The sequence below is a fragment of the Pristiophorus japonicus genome, chromosome 14, assembly GCF_044704955.1.
Source record: "Pristiophorus japonicus isolate sPriJap1 chromosome 14, sPriJap1.hap1, whole genome shotgun sequence".
NCBI lineage: Eukaryota > Metazoa > Chordata > Chondrichthyes > Pristiophoridae > Pristiophorus > Pristiophorus japonicus.
The window spans coordinates 106,140,878-106,165,853 of record NC_091990.1 but is presented as its reverse complement, the minus strand read 5'-3'; the positions used below and the strand labels follow the sequence as shown (position 1 = coordinate 106,165,853).

The 24,976-nt window shown below is 46.3% G+C and overlaps 1 long non-coding RNA gene across 1 annotated transcript; it reads left to right on the top strand.

The window, feature by feature from the left end:
* The first annotated feature begins 2,647 nt into the window (after positions 1-2,647).
* On the top strand, positions 2,648-14,595 carry LOC139279455 (uncharacterized). The gene is made up of 3 exons (XR_011596479.1): positions 2,648-2,673; positions 10,830-10,929; positions 14,563-14,595. It is a non-coding gene; the product is annotated as an uncharacterized lncRNA (long non-coding RNA).
* The last annotated feature ends 10,381 nt before the right edge of the window (positions 14,596-24,976 follow it).

Sequence of the window (24,976 nt, the reverse complement as noted above, 5' to 3'; positions counted from 1 at the left end):
TTTTGATAAGGTCCCACATGGCAGACTGGTCACGAAAGTGAAAGCCCATGGGATCCAGGGTAAAGTGGCAAGTTGGATCCAAAATTGGCTCAGAGGCAGGAAGCAAGGGCGTTTTTGTGACTGGAAGGATGTATCCAGTGGGGTTCCGCAGGGCTCAGTGCTGGGTTCCTTGCTTTTTGTGGTATATATCAATGACTTGGACTTAAATGTTGGGGGTATGATTAAATAGTTTGCAGATGACATTAAAATAGGCTGTGTGGTTGATAATGAAGAAGAAAGCTGCGGACTGCAGGAAGATATCAATATACTGGTCAGATGGGCAGAACAGTGACAAATGGAATTCAATCCAGATAAGTGTGAGATAATGCATTTGGGGAGGTCTAACAAGGCAAGGGAATACACATTAAATGGTATGACACTGAAAAGTGTAGAAGAACAAAGGGACCTTGGAGTGCAGGTCCACAGATCCCTGAAGGTAGCAGGCCAGGTAGATAAGGTGGTTAAGAAGGCATATGGAATACTTGCCTTTATAAGTCGAGGCATGGAATACAAGAGCAAGCAGGTTATGCTTGAAATGTATAAAACACTGGTTAGGCCGCAGCTGGAGTACTGCGTGCAGTTCTGGTCACCACATTACAGGAAAGATGTGATTGCACTGGAAAGGGTGCAGAGCAGATTTACAAGAATGTTGCCTGGACTGGAGAATTTTGGCAATGAAGAAAGATTGGAGATACTGTGTCTGTTTTCTTTGGAACAGAGGAGGCTAAGGGGAGACCTGATTGAGATGTATACAATTATGAGGGGCCTGGATAGAGTGGATAGGAAGGACCTGTTTCCCTTGGCAGAGGAGTCAACAACCAGGAGGCATTGATTTAAAGTAATTGCGGGGGAGGTTTAGAGGAGATATGAGGGGAAATTTCTTCACCCAGAAGGTGTTGGGGATCTGGAACTCACTGCCTGAAAGGGTGATAGAGGGAGAAATCCTCACTACATTTAGAAAAACATAGAAAATAGGTGCAGGAGTAGGCCATTCGGCCCTTCTAGCCTGCACCACCAGATACTTGTGTGTGCACTTAAAATGGGGTAACCTATTCTGGACCAAAATCTGGAAAGTGGGATTAGGCTGGATAGCTTTTGGTTGGCCAGCGAGGACACGATGGGCTGAAATGACCTCCTCTGTGCTGTAAAGTTCTATGATTTTATCTCTTCCCTAACTTCTTTTAATATCCGCGGATGCAATCCATCCGGACCAGGGGTCATATCCTCTCTAAATTTGATTAGTTTATCAATTATCTCCCCTTTTCTATCTTAAATATCATTCTATATTTTTTGATCTCTCCTTCTAATGTCACGTCCATCATGTTCGTCTCCCTGGCAATGTAATGATTCCAATATTTCTGGCATCTGTGAGTTTATCTTGTGCAATGCATTGTGGCCTTATCCCTATCCTGATTTTCCTTTTGTAGTTTATGTGAAGCAAAATGGACCAGCAAGAGATAGAGGAACAATGTAATTAGTGATCATAGAATCATAGAATGATACAGCACAGAGCGAGGCCATTCGGCCCATCGAGCCTGTGCCGGATCTGTGAAAGGGCAATCCAATTAGTCCCACTCCCCCCTGTTCTTTCCCCATAGCTCTACAAATGTCTTCTTTGCAAGTTTTTATCCAATTTCCTTTTTTAAGTTATTATTGAATCTGTTCCCACTGCCCTTTCAGGCAGTGCATTCCAGATTACAAAAACATTCTCCTCATCTCGCCTGCGGTTCTTTTGCCAATGTCGTAACATGATGATGAAACTCATCATCCAGAAACAGTTCACAAATCAGTAACTCCACAGCCCCAGTTCCTGTAATTAGCTTGATGAGTAGTGTAAGGATTAGTCAGACCATGTATGACAGAAAAACCATTCCAGATATTTGACTGTAGGTTTTGTTGTCATTAAGATGTTTGAATATATTAATCATGTCAGGCTCGGAGCATGTCCGCGAAGGTCATGGTCTCTGGGTCACATGGCAACAGCAACATGCATCTATATAGCGCCTTTAATGTAGCAAACTGTCCCAAGGCGCAACGCAGGAGCGATTATCAAACAAACTTTGACATAAGGAGATATTAGCGCACGTGACCAAAAACTTGTTCAAAGAAGTAGGTTTGAAGGAACGTCTAAAAAGAGGAGAGAGAGGTAGAGAGGCGGAGAGATTTAGGGAGTGAGTTCTAGAGCTTGGGGTCCAGGCAGCTGAAGGCATGGCCACCGATGGTGAAGCGATTAAAATCACAGACGGCAAGAGGTCAGAATTGGAGGAGCGCAGAGATCTCAGGGGGTTGTGAGGCTGGAGGAGATAACAGAAATAGGGAGGGACGAGGCCATTGAGGGGTTTAAACACGAGTTTTGCAGGGTTTGTTGCTCTTCCCTCCACAGAGTACATGCTCAGGACAGGAGCATTTGTTTTGTGAGTGTGACCAGCCCCCCGTCACCACTGGGACTTGTCCTGAGCACTCTGACTGGTCAATGCCCAGCATTTTACTGATTACCGACACAGGGTCGGACATTATCAGGCTGCGGAAACTTTCCAGGTAAAAAGTGATGCATTTTAAAATCTTTTTTTGTCCTCAGGGATTGCGTGCTGAATTGAAAAGGTCACAAGGAAGACTTTGCCAAGATTTCTTTAGGTGAGTGTGATAGCAGGAGCTGAGCATTTTGATGGTCACATAGTTTGAGCGTGATTGTACAAAAGAAACAAAGGTCTTGCATTTCTATAGCGCCTTTCACGGCTTTTACAGCCAATGAAGTACTTTTTGAAATAAGAACAGAAAATGCTGTAAATACTCTTTTCTCCAATCTATTACCCTGGTCTTTGTCATACTTACGTTCTCCTCAGTTATTATCTTAAAGCGTATTATAATATGGTCACTATTGCCCAGATGTTTCCCTACTTTTAATTCTCTTATCTTATCTGTTCTGGTTCAAAAACACAGCGTCAGTTTCCACATGTACGCTGACGACACCCAGCTCTACCTCACTCATCACTTCTCTCGACCCATCCATGGTCTCTAAATTGTCAGACTGCTTGTCCGACATCCAGTTCTGGATGAGCAGAGATTATCTTCAATTAAATATTGGGAAGACCGAAACCATTATCTTTGGTCCCCGCCATAAAACTGCGTTCCCTCACCCAGGCTTCTCTCTGAGGCTGAACCAGACTGTTCGCAACCTAGGAGCCATATTTGAACTTGAAATGAGCTTCCGGCCACATATCCACGGCATAACTAAAACCGCCTATTTCCAGCTCCGTAACATTGCCCGTCTCTGCCCCTGCCTCAGCTCATCTGCTGCCGAAACCCTCATCCATTGTTACCTCTAGACTCGACTACTCCAACGCACTCCTGGCCGGCCTCCCACATTCTATTCTACATAAACTTGAGGTCATCCAATACTCTGCAGCCAGTGTCCTAACTCGCACCAAGTCTCCACTCACCCATCACCCCCACTGTGCTCGCTGACCTACACTGGATCCCAGTTAAGCAATGCCTCATAAGAACATAAGAAATAGGAGCAGGAGAAGGCCATTTAGCCCCTCGAACCTGCTCCGCCATTTAATAAGATCATGGCTGATCTGATCATGGGCTCAGCTCCACTTCCCCACCCGCTCCCCATAACCCTTTAGTTCCTTATCGCTCAAAAATCTGTCTATCTCCGCCTTAAAATATATTCAATGACTCAGTCTCCACAGCTCTCTGGGGCAGAGAAATCCACAGATTTACAATCCTCTGAGAGAAGAAATTCCTCCTCATCTCAGTTTTAAATGGGCGACCCCTTATTCTGATACCATGCCCCCTAGTTCTAGATTCCCCCATGAGTGGAAACATCCTCTCTGCATCTACCTTGTCGAGCCCCCTCAGTATCTTATATGTTTCAATAAGATCACCTCTCATTCTTTTGAACTCCAATGAATATAGGCCCAACCTATTCAACCTTTCTTCATAAGTCAACCCCTTCGTCTCAGGAATCAACCTAATGAACCTGCTGTGAACTGCCTCCAATGCAAGTATATCCCTCCTTAAATAAAGAGACCATAATTGTACACATTACTCTAAGTGTAGCCTCATCAGTACCCTGTATGGTTGTATCTGGACTTTTCTGCTTTTATACTCCATTCCCCTTGCAATAAAGGTTAACATTCCATTTGCCTTCCTGATTACTTGCTGTACCTGCATACTAACTTTTTGTGTTTCATGCACAAGGACCCCTTGGTCCCTCTGTACTGCAGCATTTTGTAATTTTTCTCCATTTAAATAATTTTCTTTTTTCTGCCAAAGTGGATAACCTCACATTTTCCCATATTATACTCCATCTGCCAAATTTTTTCCCATTCACTTAGCTTGTCTATATCCCTTTGCAGATTTTTTGTGTCATCCTCACAACTTGCTTTCCCACCCATCTTTGTATCATCTGTAAACTTGGCTACATTACACTTGGTCTCTTAATCAAAATCATTAATATAAATTGTAAATAGTTAAGGCACCAGCTCCGATCCCTGTGGTACCCCACTAGTTACTGTTTGCCAACCGGAAAATGACCCATTTATCCCGACTCTCTGTTTTCTGTTAGTCAGCCAATCCTCTATACATGCTAATATATTACCCCCAACCCCGTGAACTTTTATCTTGTGTAGTAACCTTTTATGTGGCACCTTATCGAATGCCTTCTGGAAATCCAAATACACCACATCCACTGGTTCCCCCTTATCCACCCTGCTCGTTACATCCTCAAAGAACTCCAGCAAATTTGTCAAACATGATTTCCCTTTCTTAAATCATGCTGACTCTGCTTGACTGATTTATGTTTTTCCAAATGTCCAGCTACTGCTTCCTTTAATAATGAACTCCAGCATTTTCCAATTTGCTGGGACTTCTCCGGAATACAGAGAATTTTGGTAGATTACAACCAATGCATCCACTATCTCTGCAGCTATCTCTTTTAAGACTCTAATATAAGCCATCAGGCCCAGGGGACTTGTCCGCCTTTAGTCCCATTATTTGACCGAGTTCTACTTCTTTAGTAATAGTGATTGTTTTAAGTTCCTCCCTCCCTTAGCCCCTTGATTATCCGCTATTGGGATGTTTTTAGTGTCTTCTACCGTGAAGACTGATACAAAATATTTGTTCAAAGTCTTTATCATTTCCCTGCTTCCCATTATTAATTCCCCAGTGTCATCCTCTAAGGGACCAACATTTACTTATGCCACTCTCTTCCTTTTTATATACCTGTAGAAACTCTTACTATCTATTTTTATATTTCTTGCTAGTTTACTTTCATAATCTATCTTCTCTTTCTTTATCATTTTTTTAGTTCTTTGCTGGTTTTGAAAAGTTTCCCAATCCTCTGGCCTCCCACTAATCTTGACCACATTGTATACCCTTGTTTTTTATTTGATACCATCCTTTATTTCTTTAGTTAGCCATAGATGGTGATCCCTTCTCTTAAAGTCTTTGCTTCTCATTTGAATATTTTTTGTTGTTGAGAGTAATGAAATATCTCCTTAAATAGCCACCACTGCTCATCAACCGTCCTACACTTTAATCTATTTTCCCAGTCCACTTTAGCCAACTCTTCCTTCATACCTTTGTAGTCTCCTTTATTTAAGCTTAGGGCACTGGTTTAAGATCCAACTTTTTCACCCTCCAAATGAATTTGAAATTCAACCATGCTATGATCACTCTTTCCTAGAAGATCCTTTACGAGGAGATCATTTATTAATCCTGTCTCATAACACAGTACCAGATCTAAGATAGCCTTCTCCCTAATTGGTTCCGCAGTGTACTGTTCAAGGAAACTAGCCTGGATACACTCTATGAACTCTTCCTCAAGGCTACCCTGGCCAATTTGATTTGTCCAATCAATATGAAGATTAAAATTGCCCATGATTATTGCCATTCTTTTTTTTACAAGCCTCCATTATTTCTTGATTTATACTCCGTCCAACATTGTAGCTAATGTTAGGGGGCCTATAGACTACGTCCACCAGTGACTTCTTCCCCTTATTATTCCTTATCTCCACCCAAACTGATTCTACATCTTGATCTTCTGAGCTAATATCATTTCTCACTACTGCACTGATTTCATCCTTTATTAACAGAGCTACCCCATCTCCTTTTCCTTTCTGTCTATCCTTCTGAATTGTCAAATACCCCTGAATATTCAGTTCCCAGCCTTGGTCACCTTGCAACCACGTCTCTGTAATGGCTATCAGATCCGACCCATTTATATCTATTTGTGCTGTCAATTCATCTATTTTGTTACGAATGCTGTGTGCATTCAGATAAAGAGCTTTTAATTTTGTTTTTTTAACATTTTTCCCTGCTCTGACCCCACTTTCTGATACATTCTTATTTTTATACATTCTATCCCTTCCTGTCCCATTTCCCCCAGTGCTACCCTGCTCTATTGCCTTTTCCTTACTCTTTGACTTTTAAAATTTCCGCTCACCTGAACCCTCCCCACCACTAATTAGTTTAAAGCCCTCTCTACAGCCCTAGTTATTTGATTTGCCAGGACACTAGTCCCAGCACGGTTCAAACCTCGATTTCAAAATTCTCATCCTTGTTTATAAATCCCTCGCCCCTCCCTATCTCTGTGATCTTCTCCAGTCCCACAATCCCTCGAGATGTCTGCGCTCCTCTAATTCTGCCCTCTTGAGTATCCCTGATTATAATCACTCAACCATTGGTGGCTGTGCCTTTAACATGACTGGGCCCTAAGCTCTGGAACTCCCTTCCTATACTGCTCCACCTCTCTACCTCTCTTTCCTCCTTTTAAGACGCTCCTTAAAACCTACCTCTTTGATCCATCTGCTGTAATTTCTTCATATGTGGCTCGGTGTCAAATTTATTTGTTTTGTCTTATAATACTCCTGCGAAGCACCTTGGGACGTTTTACTACATTAAAGGCACTATATAAATATAAATTGTTGTTGTTTATTCCCCATCACTAGGTTCAATAGCAAATTCTCCCTTGTTGGGCTTTTTACATATTGGTTTAGAAAGGAGTCCTGTATCATTGTTGGAACTCCATTCCTTATCCACCTTAACTTATCTCTTCTGTCCAATTAATATCTGGGTTGTTGAAATCCCCCATGATTTTTCTATAGTTTTTACTCGTTTCTCTAATTTATTTGCACATTTCTTTCTCCACATCCCTTCCACTATTAGGTGGTCTGTAGATTGTTCCATTATTATCTTTTATCTCTATCCATATGGATTCTATTTTTGTTTTGCTGATAGCTGTGTCACTTTTTTCTACTGCCATTATGTTATCTCTAATAAGTACAGCTCCTCCACCTCCCCTTTAAAAAAACATTTCTTCTGGGGTGTGGGTGTCACTGGCAAGGCCAACATTTATTGCCCATCTGTTATTACCCTTGAGAAGGTGATGGTGAACCACCTTCTTGAACCGCTGCAGTCCGTGTGGTGAAGATGCTCCCACAGTGCTGTTGGGGAGGGAGTTCCAGGATTTTGACCCAGTGACGAAGAAGGAATGGCAATATATTTCCAGTCGGGATGTTGTGTGACTTGGAGAGGAAATTGCCCTTTTCCCCTCTCTATATTTTACCCTGCAATATTTCATTCCCAATTCTGATTTTTCTGTAGCCATGTCTCAGTAATTCCTACTATGTCTGGTTCCTCCCAACGCAGGAGCCTCCAGCTCCCCTATTTTATTACGGACACTGTGTGCTTTGCTGTACAGACAGATTAACTCAATTTTAATAACAGTTCCTCTCACTTAATTTTTAACCATGTTCTATAACTCCATTTATACCTTGGCCATCAATGTCCTCGCTTACTTTACTCTTTCCTATGCTCTCCTTTCCTGTTTTGTTTATGTTTAGGCTGGTTTCATTTCTTGTGGATCCCTCACCCTGTCTTATAAGTTTACAACCTTTGCCACCATTTAACACAGAAGGAGGCCATTCGACCCATCGTGCCCATGACGGCTCTTTGAGAGAACTATCCAATTTAAGAAAGGAGGGAGAGAAAATGGAACGATAGACCAGTTAGCCTGACATCAGTAGTAGGGGAAATGCTAGAATCTATTAAGAATGTGGTAACATGACACGTAGGAAATAATAATAGGATTGGGCAGAGTCAACACAGATTTATGGAAGGGAATTCATGTTTGACAAATCTGTTAGAGGTTTTTGAGATTGTAACAAACAGAATAGATAAGGGGGAACCTGTGGATGTGGTGTATTTGGATTTTCAGAAGGCATTCGATAAGGTGTCACACAAGATGGTATTAAACAAAATTAGGACTCATAGGATGGGGGGTAATATACTCGCAGAGTAGGAATAAACGGGTCATTTTCAGGTTGGCAGGCTGTAACTAGTGGGGTATTTGGGCCTCAGTCATTCACAATCTATATCAATGATTTGGATGAGGGCACCAAATGTAATATATCCAAGTTCAGTGATGATACAAAGCTAGGTGGGAATGTAAGTTGTGAGGAGGATGCAAAGAGGCTTCAAGAAGATATAGACAGACTAAGTGAGTGGGCAAGAACATGGCAAATGGAATATAATGTGTAGAAATGTGAAGTTATCCTCTTTTTAGGAAAAATAGAAAAGCAGAGTATTTTTTAAATGGTAAGAGATTGGGAAATGTTGGTGTTCAGAGGAACCTGGGTGTCCTTGAATATGAATCACTGAAAGTTAAGATGCAAGTACAGCAAGCAATTAAGAAAGAAAATGGTATGTTGGCCTTTATTACAAGAAGATTTGAGTATAAGAGTAAAGATGTCAGTGCAATTATATAGGGCCCTGGTGAGACTGCACCTGGAGTATTGTGTATAAGTATGGCCATCTTTTGGTACTCCAGAGAACTGTGGAAGCTCAGTCGTTGAGTATATTCAAGATAAAGATTGGTAGATTTTTGAATATTAAGGGAATCAAGGGATATGGGGACAGTGCAGGAAAGTGGAGTTGAGGTAGAAGATCAGCCATGATCTTATTGAATGGCGGAGCAAGCTCGAGGGGCCGAATAGCCTACTCCTGCTCCTACTTCTTATGTTTTTATCTTATCCCACTCCCCTACTTTTTCACCAAAGCCCTGCAATTTTTCCCTAATTGTTGTTGATTGAGGGATAAATATTGGCCAGGACACCAGGGAGAACTCTCCTGCTCTTCTCCAAATACCGGAAGAGACCAAAAGAATAGCAACCTGTTGCTAACAGACTGAGGAATAAAGAGGAGCTGTGGCTCAGTGGGTAACACTGTTGTCTCTGAGTCAAAAGGTCGTGGGATCAAGTCTCATTCCAGAGACTTCAGCACAAATATCCAGGCTGACACTGCAGTGCAGTACTGAGGGTGCTGTCTTTTAGATGAGATGTTAAACTAAGGCCCCGTCTGTCCTCTCAGGTGGACGCTAAAGAACCCACGGCACTATTTCGAAGAAGAGCAGGAGTTATCCCCGGTGTCCTGGCCAATATTTATCCCTCAATCAACATCACTAAAACAGATGATCTGGTTGTTATCATATTGCTGTTTGTGGGAGCTTGGTGTGTGTAAATTGGCTGCCACGATTCCGACATTTCAACAGTGAATGCACTTCATAAAGTACTTCATTGGCTGTAAAGCGCTTTGGGACATCCTGAGGTCATGAAAGGCGTTATAGAAATGCAAGTCTTTCATTTTCAGGTAACTGGTCTGCAGTGGAATTGGCATAATTTTGTATAGTGTCAACCCACGTACCCTGTGCAATTGCTAAATCATTTAACCCCCATTTCCCCCCTCTCCGAGCACGCACCCCCCCTTCAACCATGGGGGGTGACCAATTTCCCCCCAGTTTAGCGTCCATTACTCACCAGCAGCATTTAACCTTGGGACTCCAACCCTCTTTCACAACTGTTATAGCAGATGAATACTTCGGCGGAGAAATTCGCTGGGACACCGCCCCATGCGATGGTTGGAACAGAGGCGGTAAAGGGTTTGTAGTCACGGTGCTGGCATTCGTGGCGCTCGGCAAATTCAGTGTGCCAGTACCGACGGCACTGAGAAGTATTGCCTGGGAGCATCGCGCCGGCGTGCAACGCCCCCGGTATCGACACGGAGGCAGCGTTTGGTTTGCACTGCACCCGTAGAGCCCCCTAGTGACCCTGCCAGAGAAAGCTGGCGTGCAGAGCTGTCCCGGGGCGCTACGGGAAGGAATGACTGCATCAGGTAGGTGTGAGTGATATTTCTTTTTACGAATTAACTTTATTTGGGGTGAGTAATGTATAGGGAATGTTTTTTTGTGTTTTTTGTCCTGATTCTTGTTGCAGGGAGACCTCTCTTAGAGTGCTCCGAAGCCGGCTCTTTAGCTCGGGATATTCATCCTTAGGCCTATCGTCCTAAGAGAGGCCTCCCTTTGTGCTCCACTCCACTGTCAGAGCGCAGCAACTGAATTTTTTGGCTGCCTTCGCTAACCATTTCACTAAATGTAGCCACTGCCCGACATTAGCGACTTAAAATCCCTCCAACCAAATTTCTAGCCCCTTGTGCCTTCAATAGACATTCCGACCTTACCCGGTCTGGCCCTACATGTGACTCCAGTCCCATACCAACGTGGTTGACTCTTAACTGCCTTCTGAAGTGGCCGGACAAGCCACTCCGGTGTGAAGACGCAGCACCACCTTCTCAGGGCAACTAGGGATGGGCAATAGATACCGGCGATGCCCACATCCTGGGAGTGATGAACAGAATAATCTGACAATGTTACTTCTATTTGTTGTCTGCACATCAGGTCTCACCCACCCACATGTAATAATCTTCTGTTTTGTCGGTTTTGGGAACAGCTGTAAAATTGGTCCCGCGAAATGCTCAACTGGAACGTCCCTAGTCCACCCTGTCTGGTCCCAAACCTCGCTTCAGGCAGAAATACAAGAGAGTCAGAAGGTAAATCCCTCACGGCTGTATAATCCGCTCTTGACATTCTCCATCTGAGCGAGTTTGATGCTTAAGTCTCCTTACTGTAGTTTTATAGAAGGGGCAATCAATCCGCAGTTACTGATGTTACAATTAGGAAGACAAATGGCAAGTCGATCTTTATTGCAAGGGGGTTGGAGTACAAGGAAGTCTTGCTACCATTGTACAGGGCCTTGGTGAGACCACACCTAGAGTATTGTGCACAGTGTTGCTCTCCTTATCTGAAAAAGGACATACATGCCCTAGAGGTGGTGCAAGGAAGGTTCACTAGATTGATTCCTTGAATGAGAGGGCTATCCTCTGAGGAGAGATTGAGTAGATTGGGCCTATACTCTCTGGTGTTTGGAAGAATGTGAGGTGATCTCATTAAAACATAAAAAATTCTGAGGGGGATAGACAGGGTAGATGCTGAGAGGTTGTTTCCCCCTGGCAGGAGTGTCTAGAACCAGGGGGCACAGTCTCAGGATAAAAGGTAGGCCATATAGGATTGAGATGAGGAGGAATTTTTTCACTCAGAGGGTAGTGAATCTTTGGAATTCTCTACCACAGAGGGCTGTGGCTGCTCAGTCGTTGCGTATATTCAAGGCTGAGATCGATCGATTTTTGGACTCTAGGGGAATCAAGGGATATGGGGATCGGGCGGGAAAGTGGAGTTGAGGTCAAAGATCAGTCATGATCTTATTGAATGGTGGAGCAGGCTCGAGGGACCAAATGGCCTACTCCTGCTCCTATTTCTTATGTTCTTATGTAAAACTTTGAGGAAATAATCATGATAACATTTAACTTAAAAACACTGTTATGGAGGGTCCTGAGACTAAAATGCACCACCTGGGGCCAGTCTAACTCACCACCTGGGGCCAGTCTACCTCATCAGTGTGCAGCTGCCAACTCTTGTTGGGTGTATTCAGGGGGCTTCCACCGGTACGCTCGCGGCCTTCCGCGAGAGGTGGGCACCGGAGGGACTGGAGTGCATCATCACGCCCGGCAACCAAATTTTAATTTGATTTTACGTTTTTTAAGTTTAATTTGTTTTAATTGCCGGTGCTTTTAGTGTCCCCCTCTCCTTTTATAGGGGGCACTGGAAAAAAGGAAAAATTTGATTTTAGTGCCCAAAAAAAAAAAAAAAAACCACAAAAAAAAAAAAAGGGCCTTGTAAATGTCTTGTGTGTGTCATCCAGGTCGGGTGGCACGGATACATGTTTTATGTTTTGCAGGTTAACTCAAAAGAGTTTCAGGGGGCTTCATCACATGACCTCCATCCCACCCAATGTCCTTTAGGGAAGGAAATCTGCTGCCTTTACCCGGTCTGGCCTATATGTGACTCCAGAAGCACAGCAATGTAGTTGACTCTTAACTGCCCCTCTGAAATGGCCTAGCAAGACACTCAAGGCCAATAAATGCTGGCCTTGCCAGCGATGTCCACCTCCCATGAACAAATTAAAAAAAAAAACATTCTCCCGCTTAATTGGATAGGTAATAAAAATAAGAGCGTCAGTTCATTGGATGAAGCTACTGTCAATCAAATTGAGTCCCCATCCTGATTGGACAACATCACTATCAATCAAAATAGAGCTTGACCTGATTAGATGCTGAACTGGGACCACCTTGATGACAAGTTTTTTTTATAAATGTTTATTTTTCAATTCAATTCTTCGCATTTCATATTTTTATTTCAAACTCCAAGGTATTCCCGCCTTCACGGTGCCTGTCTCTCTTCGCTCCTCAGCCATCATCACTAAAACAGATTATCGGGTCATTATCACATTGCTGTTTGTGGGAGCTTGCTGTGTGCAAATTGTGCCACGCTTCCTACATTACAACAGTGACTACACTTCAAAAGCACTTCATTGGCTGTGAAGCGCTTTGGGACGTCCTGAGGTGGTGAAAGGTGCTATATAAATGCAAGTCTTTTTTTCTTTTTCCTGCCCAATCACACGGCATCCAGACCCTGCTCTGCAATCTGATTGGTCATTGATGAGAGCACAGGCAGGCAGGCGGGTGGGTATGGTTAGAGGATGCAGCAGCCAATCAGAGGAGGCGGAGTTGGTTGCAGATTCCCACTGACTTTTCCCAGCAGCATCCGGGAGATTAATGTTTAATTTCGGGAGACTCCAGAATGTGCCAGCCATAGCTCAGTGGGTAGCCCTCTCTCTCGCATCTGAGTCAGAAGGTCGTGGGTTCAAGTCCCACTCCAGAGACTTGAGCACATAAATCCAGGCTGGCACTCCCAGTGCAGTACTGAGGGAGCCCTGCATTGTCGGAGGGGCAGTCCTGAGGGACTGCCGCACTGTCGGAGAGGCAATACTGAGGGACGCTGCACTGTCGGAGGGGCCGTCTTTCGGATGAGATGTTAAATTGAGGGCCCGTCTACACTTTCAGGTGGACCTAAAAGATCCCATGGCACTATTTCGAAGAAGAGCAGGGGAGTTATCCCCGGTGTCCTGGACAATAATTATAAAGAAAAAAAGAAAGACTTGAATTTATATAGCACCTTCGTGACCACTGGATGTCTCAAAGCGCTTTACAGCCAATCAAGTACAATCATTATCCCTCAATCAACATCACTAAAACAGACTATCTGGTCATTATCACATTGCTGTTTGTGGGATCTTGCTGTGCACAAATTGGCTGCCACGTTTACCACATTACAACAGTGACTGCACTTCAAACAGTGCTTCATTGGCTGTAGAGTGCTTTGGGGTGTCAGGTGGTTGTGAAAGGCGCTATATGAATGCAAGTCTTTCTTTTCTTTCCTTTAATCCGGGAGGGCTGGGTGCTAGTCATACACATCAGGAAGGGTTCGGGGCTCGGGGCTGCCTATTCACCTCAACATCCCTGGGTCAGGGAGGGAACATCAGCCCAGGGTCTCTGCTCCTGGCTGCTAACTTGCCACCTCTGCTGAAAGTGCGGAGGATGCCTTTGCTGATGCACTCCACAGCGGAATAGCTCGCCAACAGTCACTGTTTGTACTCGCACGTTAAGCATGGTTCATTGGGCAAGGCAAGAAAGGGCAGCTAGTGTCTATGAAGCTGGAGCCCAGCACCGTCGGGAAGGGAGGGCGGTCGAGAGAGAAAAACTATTTCCTCTGGTGGGGGGAGTCCAGAACAAGGGGGCATCACCTTAAAATTAGAGTCAGGCTGTTCAGGGGTGATGTCAGGAAGCACTTCTTCACACAAAGGGCAGTGGGAATCTGGAACTCGCCCCCCCCCAAAAAGCTATTGAGTTTGGAGGTGAATTGAAAATTTGAGATGGATAGATTTTTGTTGAGTAAGGGTATTAAGGGTTACGGAACCAAGGCAAACAGACAGAGTTAAGATACAGATCAGCCACGACCTCATTGAATGGAGAAGCAGACTTGAGGGGCAGCATGGCCTCCTCCTGTTCCTATGTTACTCGAACTTGAGGGAAAAAAAATGGTTTTCTGGCTGTTAAGAAGTTACAGTAATTGGTTCATAACTAGTGATGGGAGGTTGAATTACAGATCAGCCACAATCTAATAGAATGACGGAAGAGGCTTGAGTGTATTGAATGGCAGCTCCTGTTCCTATGAGATTGCTCAATGCGGTCTGTTCTCCGTTTATTGATTAAAATCTCTTGATATAGTGCCCGCAGGCGGAGGAGACTGAAGGGCTGCCCAACCCAGTTTGTGGACTGATGCTCCCCAAAGACCAGGGAGACCTTTTCCAAGAGATCTTCAGTCACATCAAGGCCAAGAAGCATAGTGCCCTACTCCAGAGCACTGTCGATGAAATGGTAAGCGGCGAGGCGGTGGGGCCAATGTGAAAGGTCTGTGATTGATGCCGGGCGGTTGAATATAAGATTAAAAAATATATATTCATCATCATAGGCAGTCCCTCGGAATCGAGGATGACTTGCTTCCACTCTTAAAATGAGTCCTTAGGTGGCTGAACAGTCCAATACGAGAGCCACAGTCCCTGTCACAGGTGGGCCAGATAGTCGTTGAGGGTAAGGGAGGGTGGGATAGGTTTGCCGCATGCTCTTTCCGCTGCCTGCGCTTGATTTCTGCATACTCTCGGCAATGAGATTCGAGGTGCTCAGCGCCCTCCTGGATGAACTTCCTCCACTTAGGGCGTGCTTTGGCCAGGGACTCCCAGGTGTCGGTGGGGATGTTGCACTTTATCAGGGAGGCTTTGAGGGTGTCCTTGTAACATTTGCTCTGCCCAGCTTTGGCTCGTTTGCCGTGAAGGAGTTCCGAGTAGAGCGCTTGCTTTGGGAGTCTCGTTTCTGGCATGTGGACAATGTGGCCTCCCAGTGGAGTGATCAAGCGTGGTCAGTGCTTCAATGCTGGGGATGTTGGCCTGGTCGAGAACGCTAATGTTGGTGCGTCTGTCCTCCCAGGGGATTTGAAGGATCTTGCGGAGACAGCGTTGGTGGTATTTCTCCAGTGACTTGAGGTGTCTACTGTATATGGTCCATGTCTCTGAGCCATACAGGAGGGCTATTACTACAGCCCTGTAGACCATGAGCTTGGTGGCAGATCTGAGGGCCTGGATGACAGCAGAATTAGGAGAGAGGCTTTGCGAAACTTGCTCCAGCGAGCCACCTTGTAGCCAGAGCCTGCAACTATACCGTGACAGTTGACATAGCAATTTACAATGGGAAATGTTGACCAGAAAAATATGACCAAAAATTGTGACCACTGGAAGTAAGGTTCATGAAAGGAAGTACATGTTCAATGTAAGATGTTTAATAATCTACAAATATGTTAAAAGTATATGTAAAAAAAAATCACATTCATTTTATATTTGAAACATGTCCCTCTCGAAGGCAGACGAGGAGGATTTAGAAGTTTAGCCTTTCGAATGAGACGTTAAACCGAGGCCCTGTCTGCTATCTCAGCTGGATGTAAAAGATCCCATGGCGCTATTTCGAAGAAGAGCAGGAGAGTTCTCCCCGGTGCCTTGCCCAATATTTACCCTCAATCAACATCACAAAAACAGATTACCTGGTCATTATTACCTTGCTGTTTGTGGGATCTTGCTGTGCACAAATTGGCTGCCGCGTTTCCCATATTACAGCAGTGACTACACTTGAAAAAGTACTTTATTGGCTGTAAAGCGCTTTGGGATGTCCTGTGAAAGGTGCTATAGAAATGCAAGTCCCGCTTTAGATCTCTTCCTCTTGCACAGGCACGACGGGCCGAATGTCTTCCTTCGGTGCTGTATCATTCTATAATTCTAAAACAGGTATTGCGCTGCATCATGGTCAGTTTGCACCTTCACTACGGTGTTGAGTTTTGATCGCCGAAACATACGGGAAATATTCAAGCTCTGGAGATGGAGCAGAGATGACCCATGGGCTAATTCCTGGGATGGAGTTGTGAGGAAAGATTGGCGAAACTAGGGCTCCTTGCCTTTGAACGGAGAGAGGACCTCTATAAAAATAAATACAGGATATTAAAACATCAGATTTTAAAAGTTCACTCTCAGGATGTGGGCATCGCTGACCAGGCCGCCATTTATTGCCCAGCCCTTGTTGCCCTGAGAAGGTGATGGTGGGCCTCCTTCTTGAACTGCTGGCAGTGGTTTGTCACAACTGGGTGACTCGCTGGGCCACTTCAGAGTCAAACCAGGTTTGCATGTGACTGGAGTCACAGATAGGCCCAGACTAGGTAAGGATGGCAGGTTTCCTTCCATAAAGGGACATTAGTGACCCAGTTGGATTTTTACGACAACCCGACAGCTTGGTGTTCACTTTTACTGGTACAGTCCCCTCTAGTTATAGCGGGAGCGCTGGTCTTAACAAGATTGGCCTGCGATTGGCGTTGGACAATGTCTCTACCCTTCAGATGATTTGCAGAGAGAGAGAGAGAGTGAGAGAGGGAAAACAGGAACTGGCAATGTCTGAGGCCGGGATTGGATTGAACGTTTGACCACGGGAGGCCCTTCACTCCACAGAAGGTGAGATCCTCTCCACGGTGACTGGGCACTGCGCTGTGTTTTTAGAATCATAGAATGGTTACAGAGCGTGCCGACTCTCAGTTAGTCCCACTCCCCCGCCCTTTCCCCGTAGCCCAGCAATTTTTTTTCAGATACTTATCCAAACCTCTTTTGAAAGATAAAATTAAGTCTGCCTCCACCGCCCCTTCACGCCGTGAATTTCAGAACTTAACCACTCGCTGTGTAAAAACGTTTTTCCTCATGTCGCCTTTGGTTCTTTTGCCAATCACCTTCAATCTGTGTCCTCTGGTTCTCGACCCTTCTGCCAATGGGAACATTTTCTCTCGATCTACTCTGTCCAAAGCTCAACACCGTAGTGGAGGTGCAAACTGACCGTGATGCAGCGCATGATTTTGAACATCTCTATCAAATCTCCTCTTGACCTTCTCTGCTCCAAGGAGAACAACACCAGCTTCTCCAGTCTATTTCAGTTTGATCACACGTCCCTCTGGAGCTGACCACACTGTCCATCTCCAATATCGGGATAACGCCCCCCCCCCTCCCCTTCCCCACCCTCCAACACCTACCGCTGATACAAGAACTCTCCGACCCCGACAACCATCAAATCCAATTTAATAAAACCCACCGAGACTTGGAGTCGCCAACTCTGAATGGACATATTCCTGGAGGCATCGTCACCTGATCCTCCCGAACAGCCTGCTTTCCTCAACTCCAATAATTTTATAACTAAGAAACTATAGTCGAGAAGAAAATGAAATAAAGAATACAGTTTTTTTCAATAGCCCTGTGTTTTTTCTCCTGGGTATGTGCTCACAGCAGTGACTTGGAGATGAATGGTTAATTCCCAGAGACTTCTGGGCAATCCTGGAGGGGTTGGCAACTGTACCGAGACCCGAGGGGAGTAAAAATGAGAAGTGAAAAGCGGATTGAATAGCCGGCGCGCTCGATGGGGTATAAACGGTGCCTTTTCATTTACTCATGAGGAAATGGCAAATGGTTTGCTCTGTTTAACCTATTTGGTTAACTGCCCGGGATAGGCAGGGACAGTGTAATGGTGAGATCTGTAAAGAAAGACAACATGATGTCCCAAATCGGTTCACAATCAATGAAGTACTTTTGCACTGTAGTCACTGTTGTAATGAAGGAACCACGGCAGCCAAATTTGTGCACAGCAAGCTCCCACAAACTACAATGTGACATATGACCAGATCATCTGTTTTTTTTTTAGTGATGTTGATCGAGGGATCAATATTGGCCAGGACACCGGGGAGAATTACCCTGCTCTTCTTCAAAATAGTGCCATGGAATCTTTGCATCCACTTGAGGGAGCAGATGGGACCTTGGTTTAACGTCTCATCTGAAGGACGGCACCTCCGACAGTGCAGCACTCCCTCAGCACTGCCCCCCCCAACAGTGCAGCACTCCCTCTGGAGAAAAACCACCAACGATGTCTCCGCAAATCCTGCAAATCCCCTGGGAGGACAGACGCACCAACGTTAGAGTCCTCGACCAGGCCAACATCCCCAGCATTGACCACACTCGATCAGATCTGCTGGGCAAGCCACATTGTTTGCATGCCTGACACAAGACTCCCAAAGCAAGCGCTCTACTCTGAACTCCTTCACGGCAAATGAGCCAAAGGTGGGCAGAGGAAACGTTTCAAGGACACTCTCAAAGCCTCCTTGATAAAATGCAACATCCCCACTGACACCTGGGAATCGCTGCCCAAAGATTATCCTAAGTGGAGGAAGTGCATCTGGGAGGATGCTGAGCACCTTGGGTCTCATCGCCGAGAGCATGCAGAAACCAAGCACAGGCAGCGGAAAGAGCAGGCAGCAAACCAGTCCCACCCACCCTTTCCCTCAACGACTGTCTGTCCCACCTGTGACAGGGATTGTGGTTCTCGTATTGGACTGTTCAGTCACCTAAGAACTCATTTTTAGTGTGGAAGCAAGTCTTCCTCGATTCCGAGGGACTGCCTATGATGATGACGACTCCCTCAGTACTGCCCCTCCGACAGTGCAGCGCTCCCGCAGTACTGCCCCTCCGACAGTACAGCGCTCCCTCAGTATTGCCCCTCAGTACTGGCCCTCAGACAGTGCAGCACTCCTTCAGTACTGCCCCTCCAACAGTGCAGTGTTCCCTCAGTATTGCCCCTCCGACAGTACAGCGCTCCCTCAGTACTGCCCCTCAGACAGTGCAGCACTCCTTCAGTACTGCCCCTCTGACAGTGCAGCGCTCCCTCAGTACTGCCCCTCCAACAGTACAGCGCTCCCTCAGTACTGCAATCTCTCAGCACGGCACTGGAGTGTCAGCCTAGACTTTGTGCTCAAGTCTCTGGAGTGGGTCTTGAACCCATACCTTCTGACTTAGAGGCGAGTGTGCTACTCACTGAGCCAAGGTTGGGCAGATGTACAGCTGTACCAGATTTTTTAACAAATCAATTTAATTTCTCAAACTGTTATGGTAGCATTTCAACTTGCATTCTCTGGACTTTTGGTGCAGTAACATAAATCACAATGGTACCCGTACTTGGTCAGTAAGAACCTAGCCTGTAATTGAGAGTGCGATTGGTGGATTCTTGCTGCTTCTATCATAGAATCAAGGAAACTCCCAGCACACGAGTAGGCCATTTGGCCTGTCGTGCCTGTGCTGGCTCTTTGAAAAAGCAGTCGTGCTTAGTCCCACAACCCCTGTGTTTTGTCTGTAACCCTCACATCCTCAAGAACCTGCCCAAATCCCTTATAAAGTTATTGATGGAATCAGCTTCTACCACCTTTTCAGGCAGAGCATTCCAGATCCTCACAACCCTCGGAGAGTTGTGGGGACCTGGCAACATTCCCCGGAGGCTGATGTCTAACCTGCCATTTTTCTTCCAAGGTGGATCAACTGAATGTCCAGGCCGAGACCTTCATGGCATCACTTCAGAGAATGGACCGCACTCAGCAACTCAACCTCAAGGTAAAGGTCAGCCGGAGGCAGTGCCGGGGTTCGTAGAGCCCGGAGGGTTTTAACAGAGTGGATTTTTATTCAGTCTGAAGCAAAGTAGGTGGTTGAGAATGTTCGAATCTTTTGGACCATTCTGTCCCTCACGCATTGTCTTCTCTGGCTGCATATTGGCTATGGAATTCATGACCACTTTCTCATTGTAATGTATTTGCTTCATGGGTTCTTTGCTTAAGAATTCATAGTAAAACATTGCTATTGAGAACTAGTTGGTTTATTAGTAACGGTTTAACAATCACACTACACATTAGCAGTTCATCCACCAGGCTCACAACTGCATACCTCATTGTGGATGACCTAGACCCAAATGACTGGGGTTTTATTAAGTCTTGTGAAAATCATGTGACTGGCTAAGCCACTCACAACTCAACAGCTCGACAAACCTGTGAGCATACTCACAGGTGCGTACATCACACTCATCAGCAGTGCATGTATCGCTTTTTAAGTGCAACTAGTCTACAAAATAAATCCCTAGATGTAATTTGATATATTTTTGCTTAATGTGGATAATGCAACATGTTGGCCCAGATTTTGCTACCAAAATAGCGGCAAGTTAAAGGCACGTGCCATTATTAACGTGTAAATAACTCAGCAACCTGTGGCGATGAAGAGATACCCGTGAGTTGCGAATCACCACACGTTGCTGGACTATTTATTCTGCTCTGCTGTTAGCCTCGCGGAAACATCATTCCTCTGTTTCTTAATCTTTTAATCTCATGGGTTAAGGAGACAGACTATTGGTCCTGTCGCTCACTGAGGTCCCAGATGCCCCGTTGCCATCCCAGCAAGTTACGGCGCAATTTATATTTGAGCTGTTGAGTGAGGGAAGAGGTTTAACTAACGGGGCAGCTAGATGCAAATTCTGGGCCAGTGTATAATTTGTTGCAATGTTTATTGTCTTATACTTTGTGTAGTGTATGTGTTGGGTATGTTTATGTGCTGCTCTGTGGGTGAGTGTAAAAGAAACACTTACATTTATATAGCGCCTTTCATGACCTCAGGATGTCCCAAAGCGCTTTACAGCCAATGTCGCACTTTTGAAGTGTAGTCACTGTTGTAATGTAGGAAACGTGGCAGTCAATTTGTGCAGAGCAAGCTCCCACAAACAGTAATGCAATAATGACCAGATAATCTGTTTTTAGTGATGTTGGTTGAGGGATAGCTATTGGCCCTAGGACACTGGGAAGAACTCCCCTGCTCTTCTTCGAAATAGTGCCTTGGGGTTTTTACGTCCACCTGAGAGAGCAGATAGGGCCTCGTTTTGACATCTGATCTGAAAGACGGCATCTCCGGCAGTGCAGCGCTCCCTCAGTACTGCTTCTCCGGCAGTGCAGTGCTCCCTCAGTACTGCCCCTCCGACAGTGCAGCGCTCCCTCAGTACTGCACTGGGAGTGTCAGCCTAGATTTTTGTGCTCAATGTTTAAAATAGGACTTGAACCCATGACCTTGTGACTCAGAGGCGACGGCGCTGCTCACAGAGCCACGGCTGACATGGCATAAAGTGGGGAGCCTCTGAGTCAGAAGGTCGAGGGTACAAGCCCTACTCCAGGGATTTAAGCACATAATCCAGACGGACACTTCTGACCAGAGGTGAGTGAGTTAACACTGAGCTGTGTCAAGAAATGCTGAGTGCTTCTGAGCTCCCTCAGTACTGCCCTTCCGACAGTGCAGCCAGAAATTTACAAGTACCTACAATTTCCTGACAATTGAGTTGATAAGCAGCTGGTGTTTGCCTCTGTAAACCACTTCCCCCACTCCCACCCCAAGGAAGTGCGTGAACTGCAGCCTATCAGGGCAGGCTATCTTAAACAGCTCCTTAAACAAATTCATAATTTAAATAGATAACTGCTTGTTTAAGACCCAGAGCTTGAAGCTGGTGGTGAGCAACATCCCGGGAGATCTGCTAATAGGGATGTAAAGTTATCAACCAAATAAAAGATTGGTGTTGATTAACAAAAAAAGTAGCACTTAGGGTGTCAGCCATGGCTCAGTGGGTAACACTCTCGTCTCTGAGTCAGAAGGTTGTGGGTTCGAGCCCCACTCCGGAGACTTGAGCACATAATCTAGGCTGACACTCCCAGTGCAGTACTGTCGGAGGGGCAGTACTGAGGGAGTGCTGCCCACTGTCGGAGGGGCAGTACTGAGGGAGCGCTGCACTGTCAGAGGGGCAGTACTGAGGGAGTGCTGCACTTTTGGAGGGGCAATACTGAGGGAGTGCTGCACTGTCGGAGGGGCAGTACTGAGGGACTGCTACACTGTTGGAGGGGCAGTAATGAGGGAGCTGGTATCAGAGGGGCAGTACTGAGGGAGCGCCGCACTGTCGGAGGGGCAGTACTGAGGGAGCGCCGCACTGTCGGAGGGGCAGTACTGAGGGAGCGCTGCACTGTCGGAGGGGCAGTACTGAGGGAGCGCTGCACTGTCGGAGGGGCAGTACTGAGGGAGCGCCGCACTGTCGGAGGAGCAGTACTGAGGGAGCGCCGCACTGTCGGAGGGGCAGTACTGAGAGAGCGCCGCACTGTCGGAGGGGCAGTACTGAGGGAGCGCCGCACTGTCGGAGGGGCAGTACTGAGGGAGTGCTGCCCACTGTCGCAGGGGCAGTACTGCGGGAGCTGGTATCAGAGGGGCAGTACTGAGGGAGCGCCGCACTGTCGGAGGGGCAGTACTGAGGGAGTGCTGCCCACTGTCGCAGGGGCAGTACTGCGGGAGCTGGTATCAGAGGGGCAGTACTGAGGGAGCGCCGCACTGTCGCAGGGACAATACTGAGGGAGCGGCGCACTGTCGGAGGGGCAGTACTGAGGGAGCGCCGCACTGTCGCAGGGGCAGTACTGCGGGAGCTGGTATCAGAGGGGCAGTCCTGAGGGATTGCTGCATTTTTGGAGGGGCAATACTGAGGGAGTGCTGCACTGTCGGAGGGGCAGTACTGAGGGAGTGCTGCACTGTCGGAGGGGCAGTACTGTGGGAGCTAGTATCAGAGGGGCAGTACTGTGGGAGCTAGTATCAGAGGGGAAGTACTGACGGTGCTCCGCACTGTCGGAGAGGCAGTACTGAGGGAACATCATCATCATCATTAGAGGCAGTCCCTCGAAATTGAGGAAGACTTGCTTATACTCTAAAAGTGAGTTCTTAGGTGACTGAACAGTTCAATACGGGAACTACAGTCTCTGTTACAGGTGAGACAGACAGTTATTGAAGGAAAGGGTGGGCGGGGAGTCTGGTTTGCCACGCTCTTTCCGCTGCCTGCGCTTGTTTTCTGCACGCTCTCGGCGATGAGACTCGAGGTGCTCAGCACCCTCCCGGATGCTCTTCCTCCATCTAGGGCAGTCTTTGGCCAGGGACTCCCAGGTGTCGGTGGGAATGTTGCATTTTATCAAGGAGGCTTTGAGGGTGTCCTTGAAATGTTTCCTCTGCCCACTTTGGGCTCACTTGCGATGTAGGAGTTCCAAGTAGAGCACTTGCTTTGGGAGTCTTGTGTCAGACATGTGAACAATGTGGCCCGTCCAACGGAACTGGTCGAGTGTGGTCAGTGCTTTGATGTTGGGGATGTTGGCCTGATCGAGGACACTAACGTTGGTGTGTCTATCCTCCCAGGAGATTTGCAGTATCTTGCGGAGACATCGTTGGTGGTATTTCTCCAGCGATTTGAGGTGTCTACTGCATATGGTCCACGTCTCTGAGCACGTCGCTGCACTGTCGGACGGGCAGTACTGAGGGAGCGCTGCACTGTTGGATAGGATGTACTGAGGGAGCACCGCACTGTCGGAGGGGCAGTACTGAGGGAGGTGCCGTCTTTTGGATGAGACCCTGTCTGCCCTTTCAGGTGGATGTAAAAGATTCCACGGCCACTATTTTGAGGACGAGCAGGGAGTTTTCCCCGGTGTCCTTGGGCCAATATTTATCCCTGAAACAACATCACTAAAACAGATAAGCTGGTCATTATCATCTTACTGTTTGTGGGAGCTTGTTGTGCACAAATTGGCTGCTGTGTTTCCCACATTACAACAGTGACTACACTTCGAAAAGTGCCTCATTGTCTGTAAAGCGCTTTGGGATATCCTGAGGTGGTGAAAGGCGCTATAGAAATGCAAGTCTTTCTTTCTTTTCATTCAATGCCAATTTCTGTTGAATAACGCTGTTGTGAAACACCTTGGGACAATTTCCTACATTAAAGGCGTCATACAAATAATGCAAGTTGTTGTTGCTATGAGTTAATATGCTTTTTGATCTGTTAGAATCGTTTTCAGAATTGTTATCACCCTTATGTAACGTTTGCCTTTAATTGCTTTAAGTTTCATGGCGAGCAAGTTCCCGCTCCCAGCACGAGTGTGCTGCCCACTCCTACCCAAAGCTCCACCATCGCTGGCTAACTATACAAATGTTCTCCAATTTGAGCACTTTAGCACTTCCCTGTTCTGGTGGGTTAGGGGCAGGTTTCCTGCTAATGATATCAGCACCAATGTTCCCTGTAAGCTGCGTGGGAGCTCGGGAACCCGTGCAGCAAGCTGGATAAACCGAGCATGCGCAGTATCTTTGAATGGCCCACGCAGCCACCCAAACAAAACCACAGGAAACAACGATCAGCGCAATCCGGACAGAATCGTCCACAACAGCGCAAAATTTCGGGGAATTTTAAACGTAAGTGCGTTATGCCGAAAACCACTTGTTTTCCACAACCTTTTCCACTGCTTCAAGATTCAAGTCAACAACAACAACAACTTCTATTTATATAGTGCCTTTAACGTAGTGAAATTTACCAAGGCGCTTCACAGGAGTATTATGGCATAAAAATTTGATACCGAGCCGCATAAATAAAAATGAGCGCAGGTCGAAGAGGTAGCTTTTAAGGAGCGTCTTGAAGGTGGAAAGAAAGGTAGAGAGGTGGAGAGTTTTAGGCAGGGAGTTCCAGATCTTTGGGCCCAGGCAACAGAAAGCACAGCCACCAATGGTTGAGCGATTATAATCAGGGATGCTCAGGAGGGCAGAATTAGAGAAGTGTAGACATCTCGGGGGGAGGGGGGGGGGTGGGGAGGGGATTGTGGGGCTAGAGGACATTACAGAGATAGGGAGGGGTGAGGGCCATGGAGAGATTTATA